Below are 16926 nucleotides of genomic sequence, written 5' to 3' on the forward strand. Positions count from 1 at the left end.
CCAAAATCCCATTGCTCCTCAGCCTGACCCCCAGTCCACTACTTTGTCTTTGCTCATCTCCTGCTCTCCCACCCCCGCTGACTCTCGGTTAACACCCGCTGTCCCTTTCCTGACCTGAGTTTGTAACCTCTTAATCAGCTCTGACTCCACTTTCTCCATTTCTTTTTACAACCAGGCATTAGCTAATTCCCACCCTTATTCTTTAACATCATCTCTCAAAAATTTTTCCTCCTGAACTGTATTGCCAAAATCATCCACACTGTGTTAATTTTTTGCCTCATTCCCTGCAGCTCTCTTCCTATGTGAACCTTGGCTGTACCATCTCTCTTCTTTCAGTGCATCCAAATGCAGCTGCAAAATTATTTTGGTTTTGTGCCCTTCTCTATTGTGGCTTCTCGACTTCCTCCAAAGAACCAGCAAGATTCTGTTTGCTGATTATATTTTACCTTTTATTTACCGACTTGCAAAGTACTGCAAAATAAAGTAAGAAAAAATGGGATTAAATAACACACGCATGCGTACACACTCTCAAAATCCCTACTCTTATCAAGTGTGGTTGCTCATAGACGGGAATGACAACCATCCTCAAGTGATACCTGTGTTCCTCTTCTGTATGTTCCAACATAGGTGTGGGGAGGAAATATGTAGAGGCAAAGAAAACTCCACAATAAACCCTCTTAGTCTCATCAGGAAAACAGAAAAAAAAGCTTCTGTTTCTATCAACTAAGTGTTTTACTTTTATAAACCTTTTTATTAAATTCAGCTCAGTCTCTGAAAGAAAATATCAAAATGTACCACTGAAAACCATTGAAATTAAATGTTAGTTTTAAAAAATAATTCTCAGCCAAACTATTAATTCAACTTAAACCAAAACCAACTTTTTTGTTGAACAAACTGTACAAATAAAAAAACCCCACCTATCCAGAGTCAGACTGCCTGAGGATGTTTCATATGATTTTTGCCTTGAGTAGACTCACGTTAAAAGGCATGGAAGTCAGGCACAGATAAACATACAGTGTATTCTCATCTTAAAGTATTCACATTTCATTTGAAATGGGAAACTGACTGGAGGAAAAAGAGGTACAAGACGTAGGGTCTCTCTACTGCTGAGCTGTTACCATCACTCTAGCAACCACTTAATATATATTTGATCAAGGGAAACAGCTATAGCAGATCCTGTCATGGTACTTCCCAAGGAATTGTTGATTTTAAACTAATTCGCAGTTCCTCTTCCACTTTTCATGCTGTTTAACATATATTATTAGATCAGCTGCCTTCCGGAGTTTATTTATCGGCCAGTGAAGGCCTTCAGTTATCGCACGGTCTGTCCTCCAGGGCATCCTTAGGTGTAGTGAAGCACAAAGCCAGCGGGAGGGCAGGCTGCGGGCACTGCAGGAGAGGGGATCCCCCCTCTTACGCACACAGCCTCCGCTGCCCGTGTTCAACCCCACGGAATGCTGTGACAGGAGGCAAAGAATGGAAAAGGAAGAAGTAGTTGGAGCAATTGCTTGAGAATTAGTCGGAGGTCAAACGTATAGACCAGCAGGCTGATTCAGTATGTCTGTAGCTAAAATCTTTGACTATCACCTAGCTGTCTTCACTAGCAGTTTTAGTAGAATGAAGCTGTCTGGAATAGGCTTTTATACATTGAAATAATTTCTAGGAATTTTGTCCTTTATTTCAACCATATTTAGCCTTCCAAATATTCTGCATCAGTCCTCAAGTTTTATCTACAGCCCCTTCTGAGATGTTTAGAGTAGCATGACAGTCTGCCTAAGTTTAATATAACACCTAATAAACCCTACGCATAAAACAAATGCCTTTCTTTTTTCTGTTCTTGACGTGATTTTAGTCTACTACACATTCTTCCCAATAAGCCATCTTTATTTTTGCCATAACCGTATGTGTGAATAGCATTTCATGCTTTTCAGGCATTTCTTCAAGGACAGCAACGTTTTCTAACAATTTACTGTAGCTGAGGTGTTCTCTATTGACTGGAACGCTATCTCCTTTCTACGAGCCCGAGACATTTCTACAGGCCAAAGAAGATTTACGTTAAGTTGTCCCTTTTTAAAGCTCTCTGCAGCTCTCACTATTACCTCTAGCAACACAAAAGGTTCCCAACAATATTTTATTACATCCCTGTATTACATCTGTTAAAACTAGGCCGGCGTAACATTAAGTTTCTTTTAAATTTATACTCCCAGTTACTAGTAAATCCTGCCTTATGAGCACTATAACTATAAATGCTCTCACTTCTTAATTACCCTGGTCTCAAATAGAAAAATAAAATATTTTGACCCCCTGAAGATCTATGTAAAATATGTTTTTGCCTACTGTTTGCTTTACAAGGCAAGAGTACCTTAGCGATTTTTCCATGAAACTTTCAAGAGGCAAAGAAAATTATTTTGCTGATATGCTTAATCAGTACTGACGTGACTTTAAATACATATGCATTTCCTACTACACCTGAAAACAGTGTAGTAGTCCTTGAATGTTGTTTCATACAGGAGTAATTTTTCAGCCTGAGAATACACAGATGAGAATTTTAATTTTTATCACTTGTAACAAGTAAGGACCAGTAGAAGAATGAGCACAGTGCTCTGTATCTTGCTGCCAGTGCTCAAATCATGAGATATTTTCACAGCCTGGACCCATCTTCTGTAGTTGTTCCACATACTCATTTGACAGTCATACCCCTGCAGTCAGGAGAAAGGCTGCAAAGCAGGAAAAGATCACAAGCTCACGTACATGTTGGAAAGTAGTGTTCAGTGATGGAATTAAACACGAATGCATCCCCCTTAACTTGGGTAGGTATCATCACTTAAGAGAAGGAAAAAGCAATCATATTTACCCGCTGCTCCACAGCCTCTCAATGTTCTCACGGGCAGGTGAGTGACTGGCAAGGGAATGCCAGCTGGATGCTCAGACCCATTTGTCCAGGTCTTGATGCAGCATATGCTAAGCAAAGAGGTCTGACTCCAATGCATTTCTTTTTATTAAAAAAAAAAAAAAAAGATTTTTCCTCCTCTTCTTTAAACCCCGGGTCAGCCATCCAAGACAAGGGCTGGGGCTCTGCCACTGTCCCACACTAAAATCACAACAAAGCAAGTGGCTGATGCATTGAAAGATGTAGGGGGGTTGTTTGTGTGTTTGTTTCAGGGTAGGTCACTCTCAGCTTCTTAATCTTTATGCAGCATTTCACTACAACCAACTTTTGGTTCCAGACAATCATCATCATGAAGTCCTGGGAGACGCAATTCCTGGTTTTAGCCATCAGAACTTAGAATCATAGAAAAGTCAAGGTGGGAAGGGACCTCCGATATCATCTGGCTCAACCTTCTGGCTTGTAGACCTGCATCTGAACTGATTTTGGCAAAAGTCCAGCTTTGGAGAAAGCATGGATTTGATATTCTTCTAAGCCAACCATCTTGAGCTGATCAGAATGTTTTTTTCTTGAAAGAATTTGATTTGCAATTGATTCCCAATGCATTTTTTCTGCTTTGTATATTGCTTTATCTGTGACTACTAGGTTTTTAGTTTCAAGAAATTTCTAGATTTCTTAAACTATTCTTAGTCCTAAATCATTTTAAACTTAATTGGAACCATGAGCCAGTATTTCACGGTGAATTACACATAAATCACCTATACGTGTCACCATAAAAGAAATTTAAGACTTTTTGTTCATCCTGATTTTCTTTATGCCTGAAGAAGAAAGCACAGTCATAAACCAAAGTTTCGTTCAACAAGGATTATTTCCAATAACATTAAAATTACTTACAATAATATTTACAATAAACTTGATAGAATTTTTCTTTACATGTAAATGAACAAGCACTCCAGAAGCAACCACAACTTAAGATAAAACCCCTCTCTCTCACACACATCCTTAAGGATTGTTTATATTACAGAGTTAAAGAGCCATAACAAATTAGAATCTTTCTCAGCAGGATCTTAAGTCAACAGCATTTAAATTAAATGATACTACAAAAAACAATTTTCACCACACTTTTGTCCTAATTATAATTTTAAATTCTTATGACTGCAATAGACGTTTTAGCTTTACGAGAATCACTAATAGAAACTTTCTTCTTTGGAATGTTTTTTAATAACCTATGAATTTTTTAAAAAGTGTGACTACAGTTCTGAGACTTCACAGGAAGCGTAAGGTATTTTAGATAAATCTAATGCTGCTTAAATACCACTGTTTTAGTGGGGAAAAAAAGCTTGTTTCATTTCAAACGTTGGAAATGGCCTACTAGAAATACTGGAGCTTAATTTTTTTTTTTTTTATTCCAAACAGACAAAATCTCTGTTGAAATGCTCTTTAAAAAAAATACATTTTAACTTGAAAATGAGAAGTGCTAAAAATATTTTCAGTTTTAATATCATAAAAGGGATAAGAAGTTTTCTTAAACTATTATTTCTAATAAAAATAACCCTCTGTACATGTATTATTCTCTTGTATTGTTCTCCATCAGATACGTGTTACACTGAAGCTGGAATTTGAATAAAGGAAAATGTGCTTCATGATATAGTGAGCTAGAATATTAGCAAACTAGTACATCCTTCTGCCTTATATGCCCATTTGTTATTAAGATATGCTTGGGTTTTATTAAGTTCATAGTGAAAGATTTTTCCATAAGGCTTTAAGCATAGTAAACCAACCTCACTGGGCTTTTTTTGGCATTCATAGTGCATTTTGAAATAGTATTATTGTCTAGAGACTTTTATACCTTTAAAACATTTTATAAACAATTAAACATGTCTGCCTTAAAATAAAATCTTTCCTGCTACATTCAGCTGCAAGACTGCTGAGGTCTCAGTTTTCAACACCACGACTTTTGCTTTGAGCAATAATTAAAACTAAAAAAAACAATGAGGCAGTCTGTGCTTGCTGATTGCTGCTTTCTATCTCATTTGTTCCCCTTTTGTTCTTCCAATTGTTTAAGGTTATTTTACAGGAAACTGAAAGCAGTTGATCTGTAGCAGCACAGCGTCGTCCATTAATGTCACTGAAGAGATGTCACAAAAAGAAACTTGCGTAGGAGCGGATGTACGAGCATGCCTACCTGCGTCCCTCCCCAGCACTTCAACCATGCCTGCATATGGAAATGCTACCAAAGCAAAATCTAAAAAGCATTCTTTTAAATTAGACACATAACCAAAAGTAAGATTCAGTCTACTGCCAGGCTTTAAAATATTAGTCATGAAAATCATCAAGGTTTATCGACCAAGAGATTGATTTGCTGACATTTTGTAGCATCATGCCACCATGCCTCCTAAATATACTCTGAAGCCCTCATGTTTTACCTCTGGAGGTAAAGGTTCAGGTGATGAAATGCTTAGCACATATTTTGTGAAGTGTTTTGTCAAGGAATACTTGACAAAATTAAAGTTTAGTTATAAACATTCACCTAGGCTGGATCAAAGGTCATTACTTCCTTCAAGCAAAACATGAAGTGTTAAAATCTTGGTTCTACAGAAATCAACAGGAGCAATTTTGTTATTGATTTCATACGAGCTAGGATTTTTCAGTAAGTAGTTTGGCATATGGGCCTCTGCCACCAAATGCACAAAAATAACCCACCAGACAAACCAAAACCCCCAAGACCCCCACCCTGTAGCCCTTCCCTCCTTTTTTGCTCTCATCAGCTCAGCCCGGACAGTGCTGCTCATGTGACGCCACAGAAGGCTGCCAGCTCTGCTCCCCAGAAATTCCCATTCATTCAGTTTGGCTACATATGAATAAGCCCATTTGGGTTGAGTCCTTCTCCCGCAGAAATCCATGGCACATCTTGTGGAAGGGCAGTAAGGAAGCTCCTCACTGCACCAGGAGATCCCGTTCACTCATCTCGGCTCAATATGAACCTCCTCGGTGACAGTCCTTCCCTAGGGACGCCCACTGGCATCATTTTAAACCGATGCACGTCAAATTGGTGCAAAGATGTTAAGCAGGCATGGAAGGCAAACTGAAAATGACAGACTGTGTTAGACCATAGACTTGAGAGGTTGCATAGGATTTAAACGCATTTTCAATAAAACATTTATAATTAAACATAATACTTTATGAGCACGTATTTGTTATTTAACTTACCTTATTTAACTTACACTGCATGCAACTTTAAAAAGTAGTCCAACCTAAGCACTTTGGAAACATCATCTTCTCTCACTGAGTCACAGCTCAAGAATAAATTGCCAAAAATCCGTGAAGGTGTTTCTTTATGAACGTTACGTGGAGAAGATGAGAACCAGACCCCTGAGCTGCTCTCGCTGCTTTCTTGTTTCCTGGTCTTGTGCTGGAACATGGGCAGATCACTTCACCTGTGACTAAGAGATGCCTTTGCAGGACATGGCATTCCCAGCGCCTGCAGGATCTTAACAGCGTGCCTCCTGCTTTATAATGTACTGCATGCCATTATCACTTCTGATAATAAGAGGCTTTGGATTTACCTACTGACACATAAAATTGTAGGCATTTGATACAACCTAGATCAAGCTTTAAGTAGAACTGAGCATTCTTATTTACTGTTGAGACAGAGACTTGTTGAGATCTAAATGGGGTTTCTTTGTAACAGGTCTCAGCAAGATAATAAGGTGCTGCTGGCTTTGCACCTCCAAACTGAGCTAAAATAAGGAGAAATCACAGACTCAAGTTTAGTGCTTCTGGTCCTTTCCTTGAGGTTCAGCGGGGTCTATAAATATATTTGAGACACGTGCTATAGAAGCAGTAGGCAAAAACGTTTATTTAAGTTTCTTCATTAGGTGCACAGGCCCCGAATACCTCAGAATACCTGGTGCTATCTTGGCTTTTCAGACTACATGTATTGAACTGTTACTTGCACAACTGGTAGATAATGTGGAGCAGCTTAAAAGCCTGTTAACACGTGGACTGAGGCACAGCCACTTCTACTTCTAACTTCGGACTTCTTTTTCTTTCAAATTTTGCCTTCAAAACCCAGATGACCCAGGCAGCAAAGTGTGTGAAAATTTCTGCAGGATCTGAGAGTGCTGTGCAAACACACACACTGACACAAGCCATGGCCACGGTGCCTTGTCCTGCCTTGGAGAGAGCAGACTGTCAGCCAGCAGTGAAATCTCAGAGGTAAATACTGCTGATTCTGTTCTATAGGTTTTAGTGGTAAAGTGGAATTTCCATTTAGCAACAAAAAACCTGTGGGAAATCACCCAGATGTGCCGTTAGTCAGCTTGGTTCGCCTTCCAGGGAAACCCCGGCACAGGGAGAGATTTGGTCTGTGCTTCCTCACCCGCGAGGAGGGGCAAGACGTGGGTACGGAGCTGGACCCAGTTTAGGAAATGCTCACCGACACGGCGCCGTGTTCACTGTCAGAAGCACGTGACACCTACCCTTATAACTAGGCCTGCACAAGTGCTACAAACCCATTCAGTGAATCGTTCAGTACCCAATCTCTGAAGGCAGTTTAGACAAGGTTTTCCTATTGAAACTTGTAAGAGTGGGGAATAGATTGGCTTGAAAGGATCTGATTGATTGAATCAGCAATACAAGTACGATAAACAGACACTAAGGACTTCAAGATTAGGCCACTAAGGTCCTCACACCCTCCAAAACATACCAAATATTTTCATTTCATTAGGCATTTAGTATTCTTAACATCTTGTCAGATTAGCTCCTGAGTTGACACACAGCCTAATATTAAGAAATTAAACTTTATATATTTAAAAAAGTATTTTTCATTTACATGACTACAAGCAACCTTCCAATCTTCTTAGGGGAAGTCTATAAGGATTAAGAAAATTAAGTTATTAAAACTGCCAAAACCTAGACATTTTCAAAATAATATGAGGTGCATTCCATAGATCCACATGGTGGAGAACATTAATCCTCTACTGTCATTCCTTTAAAAAGAATCAGCCTTCTCTGCGAGGCCTGACGCTTCACACTTACAGCCTTTAAGTTCCCTAGCCAGATTCCTAACTCACAGTGCAATTGTGGTGTGGATACTCCTCCCCATTCTCCAGGGCTCACAGACCTTGGATTGAGGTCCTTAACCTCTTGGTATTGTGTCCAACATCCCATTATAACAAAACACCGTTGTAAGGAATAGTATCACAAGATGAGGTAACGTTATTTACCACCTCCGGAAGGAAGGTTTTCCTGTTTGTGTCTGAAGCACACCGGAAGCATCACCATTTGTGCATGGAAAAACGATGTCGGGCAAGGACTGCAGACACAGTTGGTCTGTAGCAAACCTGCCTGCACCAGAGTCTGCACCGTGGTATTCCCCAACGCAGCCCAGCACCATCAGAGCAGCGTGCTCCTGTACCGCCGCGCGTTGCTTCTGCGGCTGTAACCGAGGGAGGGATTGGCAAGACCTTGCTCTTACAGGGAAATCCTTGACCACAGCAGAGGGAGGCCGGTAAGTGAATTGGATTGCGCCCGTGTTGCTCGGTGGCTCGCTTAGTGGCAATTTATAGCATCTGTGGTCTGCTGGTGCTCGCAGCTTGCGGAGTCTGCTCGGGGCTAGGCTGGGAGTGAGACAGAGGGTGTGGGGGAGGCTTCCTGCCTTCCAGCACCGCTGACGGACGGCACAGCCAAAAGGGTGGGGGGAACAGCGAGGGAGGGCTGAGCTAGGCAGAAGTCCAGGAATTGGAGAAGTTGAAGAAAACAGAAGAGTTTGTGGGACTTCTATCCTTTCTTCTTTTCAATGTAAAAATAGGAAACAATGGGGAGAAATCACGATATTTACTAAAGCAGGGATGAAATATAGCTCCATAAATAGAGGAGAAAACACAGCCAATTGAACGTAGAAGCTGTGGGACATGCATTAGCCATGAAAGGATACCTAGTAGAAGTTATTTATGTGTGAAATAAGCTCTGACAGAGCTCACAGGGGAGAAAATCAGGGGATTAAAAATGCATCTAGAAAATAAATGATAGAAGAATTCAGATGTGACAGAAGAGTGGATGAAGATGCTGTATAGAAACCTCAGGAACTGCAGGTGCATCCTAAGAGGAGGAGTCATCTATAGAAACATAATCACAAGGAAAAAGTAGTATTAATCCTGATCATGAGCAGATTGTGCATTCAAATGAAAAGTTAAAACAAATAAGTAAACACGTGCCTGTAATTAAATACTCCATAAGGTAACATTTTTGAGAAGTTAAAAGGATTAGTGAGCGGACTCAGCAGGTAAGAGAGTTATACAAGGAGGAAGCTCCACATTTTTTATATTCTAGTCTAAGATGCAAAAAATGCTTTCTAACTTCCTTCCAAAAAGGAGGGCTTGGGCCGGGGGAGCTGCCAAAGAGGGCGCCTGACTGACTGACCGGCCAGCACGAAGAGAGATACTTAGGAGAAAGGAGAGAGCTACGAAGACTGGAAGAAAGAGCCCATCAGGCAATGAATGATGACAATAAAAGTGCTGGAGATGTTGCGAAGTGAAAGGATACCATGAGGATGCCAAAAAGCAAGCAGAGTTAGACTTGTAAAGAATGAAACAATAGAAGGTTCTTCAGTTTAACAAATATTAGAAGAAAGAAGGAAAGGTGGCCACAGTGCTGGGTGGATGGAAGAGAAATTACAGCATATCACAGTTTGTCTCAAAACTGACAGCAATCACTCAAAGAGGTGATCATCCTGAGCATGGGAGCAAAGGCAGAGGAATAATAGCAACAAAACCCATCACATTTAGTCTAGAAGTTCAAGAGGGCACATCTCTTCAGAATGCCAACAGAATTGGCACGTGAAAGAACAGGTCTTGGAAAAAGTGTTTCGTGTTTGTTTTCTTAACCAATTTTTTTTTTTTCTGGAAGCATGGGGTGAAGGCGATACTGTAAATTATGACCAAGGAAGGAAAATGTGGGCAGCGTTCAGTCACAGCGTGAACATTGAACACCAGTGCTCAAGGACACACCCTGCAATTGCATCTGCTGCCGTCATCAGGCAGGTGAGAGAGGTCTTCATGGCAGAGGGAGAGAAATGAGTGATGCGGGGCAAGACAGAGGGAAAGCATCGCTGGAAGCACAGTGCACCACGCTTACAGCTTTTCCTCGGGAAACAGGATTCAAACTGGAACAGATCCACAGAGAAGTGACTAGGATGATCATAAGAACCGAGAGCCTGGCTAGCCCTGTAAGGTGAAAAAGGACAGAGATTGCGATTGCCATTTCAGAAAAGCCCAAGGAGTGGCGGTGCAGGGGATAAGCTGCTCGGGCTGGAGGCAGCACTGAATCAGGACAAACGGGCAGGACCTGCCAGTGAGTACCTTCTGCCTGGGCAGCCTGCTGATTGCTAAATGCTTTCTCTATATTGTAGGACAAAGCTCTGGAAGCCAGCGGCATTCACAGCAAAACCCAAACTGATTCTGAAGGGCAGCCTTGCTGGTTTATAGAGAAGGGTTATACGCGGCCGCGGAGGGGGGCTCAGCAACCAAACCAACGATTTTCCCACTGAGGGGTGGCTGTGTGAGAGCACCTGGCTAGAACAGCTCCACTTTACTAATATTATTGTCATAATAACTTTCTTATAAAAACAAATGACTATTGACTGTGGCTCCAGAGTCACAGGTGTTCTCAGAGTAATCTTTAGTCACCAGGCACTGTTCGTTTTCCAGCATCAGTGCCAACGAGTCTCAGCTGTAGGGGTGCTTTACGTGCAATGCCCAAGAATTTTCAAATGGGGCATCCATGGAGTAATGGATGTAATACACAGACAAGAAATCTGTTTTCTCAGAGATACTGGGAGACACTAGAATAAACTAAGGCTTTTCAGGAAAGTTATTTTCTGTCTAGGAAACTGATTATAATCAAGCTGTATAATATGAATTATCCTACCACATTGAAACATCAAGCTGCCATTCTTTTCAGTGGCTTGCAGCAGATTTCCATCTTTGTGCACATACACAATGCATAACTAATAGGCTGTCCTACCATACACAAAACACAATTTTGACTGTAAAAACAGTAAAGAACTGGTTGCTTATTTAACATCCTGTATTTTATCTAATACTGGGAAGATAGCTTTCAATGAAATATTCTTTATGTAAACCTGTAAAATTAATCTTTCAGCTGTGTTTTTGTTGACAAAATTCATTAGTATGGAGCCAGGGCCTGATCCTGCTGCAGCCAGCAACAAATTTCCCATTTGGTTCTTGTTATCGCATGAGTATACTGAGGGTGCGTTCATTTTATTTCCACCAGCAGAAACATGTCTGTTTTATATAACATTAAAAATAAAGCTGCCAGAAAGCATGCTGATTAGAAAAGGCAAAGATAAACAGCAGCCATCAGATCCAAAGTAAGGCCACGGAAACGAGAACTCATGTTTTCTTTCTCTCCCCTGCTGCTGCCTGGCTGCCAGCAGCTTCCAAAGCAAACGTGGGCACTGTGAACATCACGTCTGCTCTGAGAGCAACTTGTGCATCTACAGCTAAAACCTGGCAAATACACTGTGCAATATGAAATGCTTTGTTAAAACCAAAGGTTTCCATGTGGCTTTACGGACTTCGCAGCCACAAACAAGATGATGATTTGTTTGAGAAGCAGATGACGTAGTGAAAAAGGGAGAAATCAACATTGCCCCCCTCCCCAATCCCCTGTTCGTTGTTCTCCCGTACAGCTGTACCTCAAGGAGAATGAGGGCAGTGAAATGCAATAGCAAATGTCTCTGTTGTTTTAGGTGTATTTCTAGAATTGTCCTGCAAAGATAGAATTTCCTGTGTTGGTCTGGTAAGATCCATAAATACAATGGTCACATGCAGTCAGTTCTCCAGGACTTTTTCAGAGTGCTGTCTCGTTTATGAAATTCCTGATTAATATGACTGGAAATAAAAGACAGAAAGGATATTTCAAAGGACACAGCTTTCCCAATTCTGCTTCCATTAACTTTGATGAGGAGAACTTTGAAAACCCTACACCCCATGTAAAAGCACCACACCTGGGCTTCCTGAGAATGCCAGCCGAGCTGCTCCCGTCACCCTTGGTCCCTGCAGAACATTTGTGGTGTGACTGTCAAAAGAACAAACCGAGACTTAAAAAAAAAAAAAAAAGGTGGGGTGGGGGGGAGGGAGAACCCTGCAGACACTCAAATTGCAATATGTAGAGAACCTCAGATTAAACCCAAAACCTGAATAGCAACCAAGGCATATTTTTTGATTAAGTATGGTTGGAGATACACAGCTTTATTCTGGCTTGATAGCTAATTACATTCTCCAAACAGGCTAATAAAACAAAACATGCAGCCAAATGGGGTCTCTAATTAGCAAGCAGTCATTGGCTTCCTATACTCCCTTGAACAAAAACAAAAAACAAAACCCAGCAATGCTGCCCTGCAACACTGGAACAAAGAGGAAAATGGTATTGGATTGTAAAGATATTTTACCTGGTTCTCTACATTTAAAAAAATGAAATAAAAATTAGAAATGCATATGTCCTTTCTATCTCCAGAGAGCAGCTGGCGTCCTAGCACTTCAGGTGCCACATTGCATGATGTGAAATGACATGAAACCAATTTACGTAATCTAAATGACTTACCATTGACAGTGTATATCGGCAAGCATGTATTTATAGCTGGGACAAGCACATTCAGATTAATTAGCAGCTTTCCCCAAATTAAAAAGCAGCAGCATTTCAGACAGACCATGTTATTTGTGAACTTCTAGGAGGACTGATTTTAGCAGCAGTACAACAGGAACAAAAGATCTACTGAAAAGAAAAAGGTATTGAGAGGACCTACATAAGGAGTTCAAATCTGCAGAGCAAGTTTCAAGGATAAAAAAAAGCATCTCTCATTTTCAAATGCACCAGGAAATTATTCACCTCATGCAATTCCTAACCATTATTTACCATATTGTTAAAGATGAAGTTTTTTAGAAAATAAGCAACATAGCAATAAGTATTATATTATATCAAAGGAACTGTGCTTCAATGAAAATTAATATTATTGTTGGTGTTTCTTAGTTTTAGCCTTTTAAACTACGATGGTGGCACTACAGTTCCCGCCTTTCTTCTTGGTTCAGCTAATGACATGTCATGAAGATCCTGTAGAATAATTTTGAGCTATTTATTAACTCCCTGAATCAACAAACTGCAGTCAAATTGATATCAAAGACCTGACAGACAGTCTCATACATAAGTACACCTTTCATAGGCATGTCTCTAGCTTATGAAAGAAGCTGACAAATAAAGCTCAGGGGGGAGTTCTTCAACCAAAATGAACCACAAATCTAATTTTAAGGAATATGAGGTGACAGATGGTATTCTTCCTATTCTAATGTTTTAATTTGTTGAAAATTATGAAAAATTAGAAAAAGTGCTACAAGCCAAGCAAACCAGTCTGACTTAAAAATAAAAAAATTTAAAATGCATTTGTTCTTTTTTAAAAACTCTAGACTTTCTACTCCCCAAATCAGCTTGGAGGAATAAATGTAAATTTAAGGAATGTCTCAGTGTTGGCAGATAGGCTTTTTTCTTCTCCCCATCGATCTTCCTCCACAAGAAATATTTCTATAAACATCACCTGATCTCTGTGATGAGTTTGCAGTATAGCAGTTCTGTGTTCCTCCCCAACTCCTCCTTGTGAAAACAGCAACCAAAAAAGCAGGGAACTCTGTTCACACGCTGCCTTCACCGGGGAGGGAGCCGGTTAGGGACCTGCTGAGCACACAGCAAGCTCTCCTGATCAGGAAATTTAGACTGAAAATAAGATGCATATTAAAGAAATAAAAGAAGTTGCCCACTGAAAAAGAGTGGATTGTGACAGTTCTATGCTGAAAATAGTTTAAACAACACTATGTTTTTCTTCCAGAAGACATACTCCAGCTCCAACAGAGCGTTGCTCAGGTGCCGGCTCAGCCCAGCAGCAGCAGGAACCCCTTTGGCTCAGCGGCGGGACGTGCAGCCAGGCAGCACGGCTCCAGGAGCCTGCCCGGCAGACACAACCCATCCTTTATCGGTGCTGTCAGGCAAATACTATTCACCGGCATTAAATCCATGCCATTTCTATACTGAAATTTATACATAGAGCAAACTATTTGCAAATACATCCAGATTGCAGCCCACTTGCACTGTGCATGTCACACATAGGGACACACAGCTCATGCAGAGATTTTGAGCAGGTCAACCACAACAAAGCCAACACAATATCGCAATTGAACCTTCTTTCTGGACTGAGAACTACCATCTTGTTTCATTTACAGACCTCTACCTATACAGAACAGGTCAAAACCACAGCTGTAAATGAAGAGGAGTCAATTGAAAAACTGCCTCATTCCAGGGTACAGAACTGCAGAAGCCACACAGCCAAGTAGCTGGAATTAAGGGACTCGCGTATTTTCGAAGCTGTAACCTAAATTTCTCCAAACTCCCCTGTTCATTATTGCCTTTCTACGCTCATTACTTGCATTGCTTGGTAATTACAGGCCGTGCATCATTACTAGAATTCGTCAGCAGAGATTTGACTCTGCCTGTATCAGGTCATAACACCACAGCATTTATTCACCCTTCTGTCCCTGTCCCCAGGCTGGCTTGGTGGATCTCCCGCCATTACTCTTTAGTAACATATATATAAAACATACATAAAACTGAATTGTCTGCCTCATTTATTTCCCTCCCTGCCAGCTTTATTAAAACAGTTTGTAGAATAATAAAAAAGAGATTAAAGATTGTGTATTCTCCTATTTAACACACAATGCCTGCTTTTATTTTTGAATCAGGGAGATGATAAATCATGATCCTTATTCTTAGAAAACTCTTCCAAGAAATAAATGTGAAGAAGTCTTTCTAAATGATCCTTTTCCTTGGGTCAGTAGAAAAAGATTTCCTTCTCAGAAGTGAGACTCTTAGTTTCAAGAATTTTTTTTCACTATAAATTTGTTGTAATGCAGATGAACGCCAAACAATTGATTAGAAGAGCATGAAGAATTACAACTCACATGTAGTAACTGCAGTTCTCTTCTGAACTCATCCTCACCAGGGAGCCAGTGTGTGGGTTGCTGAACATAACAGCAGCAGCACTGCCCCTCACCATTGTTATCTACAACATCTTGGTTTCATACAGGAGCTTTTCCAAAAAATGTCAGCATTTGAGCTCTTTCACCTCTGCATAATACAAGTTTCATAGTATTCAACCAAAATGCCAAGAGATAAGAAATGGAAACAAATAGACAGAATCCTTTTATGGTGTGATTAGGCTGGAGTTTACATTGCTAGAAAGAGAGACCTAATATTTTTAACTGAAAAGCATTGAGTTTGTATTGATGGTCTGCCATCTTGAGTCATTACGCCCACAATGGAAAGTTGCATGCACATCTAAAATTCAAATCTTACTCGGCTGGTAAAAATACCCCAAACAAATAGAAATGTAATTAGAAGTTAGTTAAAATTATTAGGTTTAAGATTGAAAACAACCTATTGTGTAAAGACAAATCAAACATCGTGACAGCCTAACTTCTAAACAGGACTTTGTGGTTCAGCTGCTTCACAGTTTGCATTGTGAAGAAGTTCATCAGTATCAATTAATCTTTGTTTTCATCAGTCATTTCACTCGCATCCTTATAACCGGAATGCCTGAGGGAAGAAGGAGAGGGGCTATAAATGCCAGGTAGATTTAAATACAAAAATTCTGTCTTCCATTCATGCCCAGTGAAAACCAGAAATAATGGAAGACAGAAAAACTCCCACCTGTATCAACAGAGGGAAATTCTTTTTCCATTTCTGCAGAAAAAGTAGTGACCCAAAGAATACGTTCACAGACTTCCCAGGAGTGAGGGCTGTCCATCTGATTAGAGACACAGCAGACAGTGCTTGGCCTCTAATAAAAAAAGATTTTTCATTGACTAGGAAGAGAGCTGTAGGTTTTGTAAGAGTAAGAATGAGGCAATATGGTGATCTGGGCAATGCAAAATGTATCTTCTATTTATTTAATCTCATGGATTTGGGAAATAGCTTTGCACAATATATAAAAATCAGTGTGTAAAACACTAATCTTGAAGGTTTTTTTTCTATTAAAGCCAAGTGTAAGAAGGATGATAACATAGATACAACCTGTTCACTTGCGACTGCAGATGAAGATATATCCCAGCCCAACAGCCCGTTGAACACAGGACAAGTACTTTAAGCTTTGTAAGAGCGTATGTTTTGCCATGGGTCACGTGCTGATGTATACTTTTAAGAGCCAGAAGCATCATCGTAAATCCTTTGTCTCATTTTCAATAACAGCCTTTCAAACTCTTCACTCAGGTTGAGAAAAATAAAAATACGACATCTCCAGCCTACATATGGAGCGAAGGCTGCTGGAGAAATCTGCACTCTGTCCTTGCACTTGGAAAGTACTTTTGCATTAGATGGCAGTGGGGTCTGGAAAATAATTGCCTGGTACTGGTTGGTGGGCATTTGATCATTTTCTGCTTGGAAAGACGAGCAAAAAATGTTCCCTTCCGACATTCAATTAGGAGAGCTATTTGGTGTCAAAGTGGGAATTTAGTGGGACCAGTTGTTGCTTCTTTATGCATAATTCTGAATTTGCTGCTCTAATGAGCCCTCCTCTATATCCTTCGTGATTGTCACTCATCTTGGTGAAAATGACTTGGCCTGACAAATCCTGTTAAGCCTCAGAAATTAAATGAGATCTGAAAATGCTTGAGTACACATCCGAAGCTCCACATACTGTTCTGATCAGCAGTGTTAGTTAAGCAAGCTTGGAGGAAAGCCAATAAACCTAGAGCTATCAAATAGGATCGCCAGAAGCAATTAACTGGGCCTGAGAATAACAGGTGCTCCCCACTCCTTAGGATTGCGCCCGAAACAGAGAGGATAGAAACAATTAGCAAAGATACAAGCTAATTACTTGGAGCCATCCAGGTCTGTTCTGGGTGGAGCGTACAGTTCCCCCACGGTGGCAGAGTGCAGGAAGCCTTAAATGCGGAGTTGCAGGAAAAAGCAAAGCT

The sequence above is a fragment of the Platalea leucorodia genome (assembly GCF_965183815.1).
Source record: "Platalea leucorodia genome assembly, chromosome: 8".
NCBI classification, from domain to species: Eukaryota; Metazoa; Chordata; class Aves; order Pelecaniformes; family Threskiornithidae; genus Platalea; species Platalea leucorodia.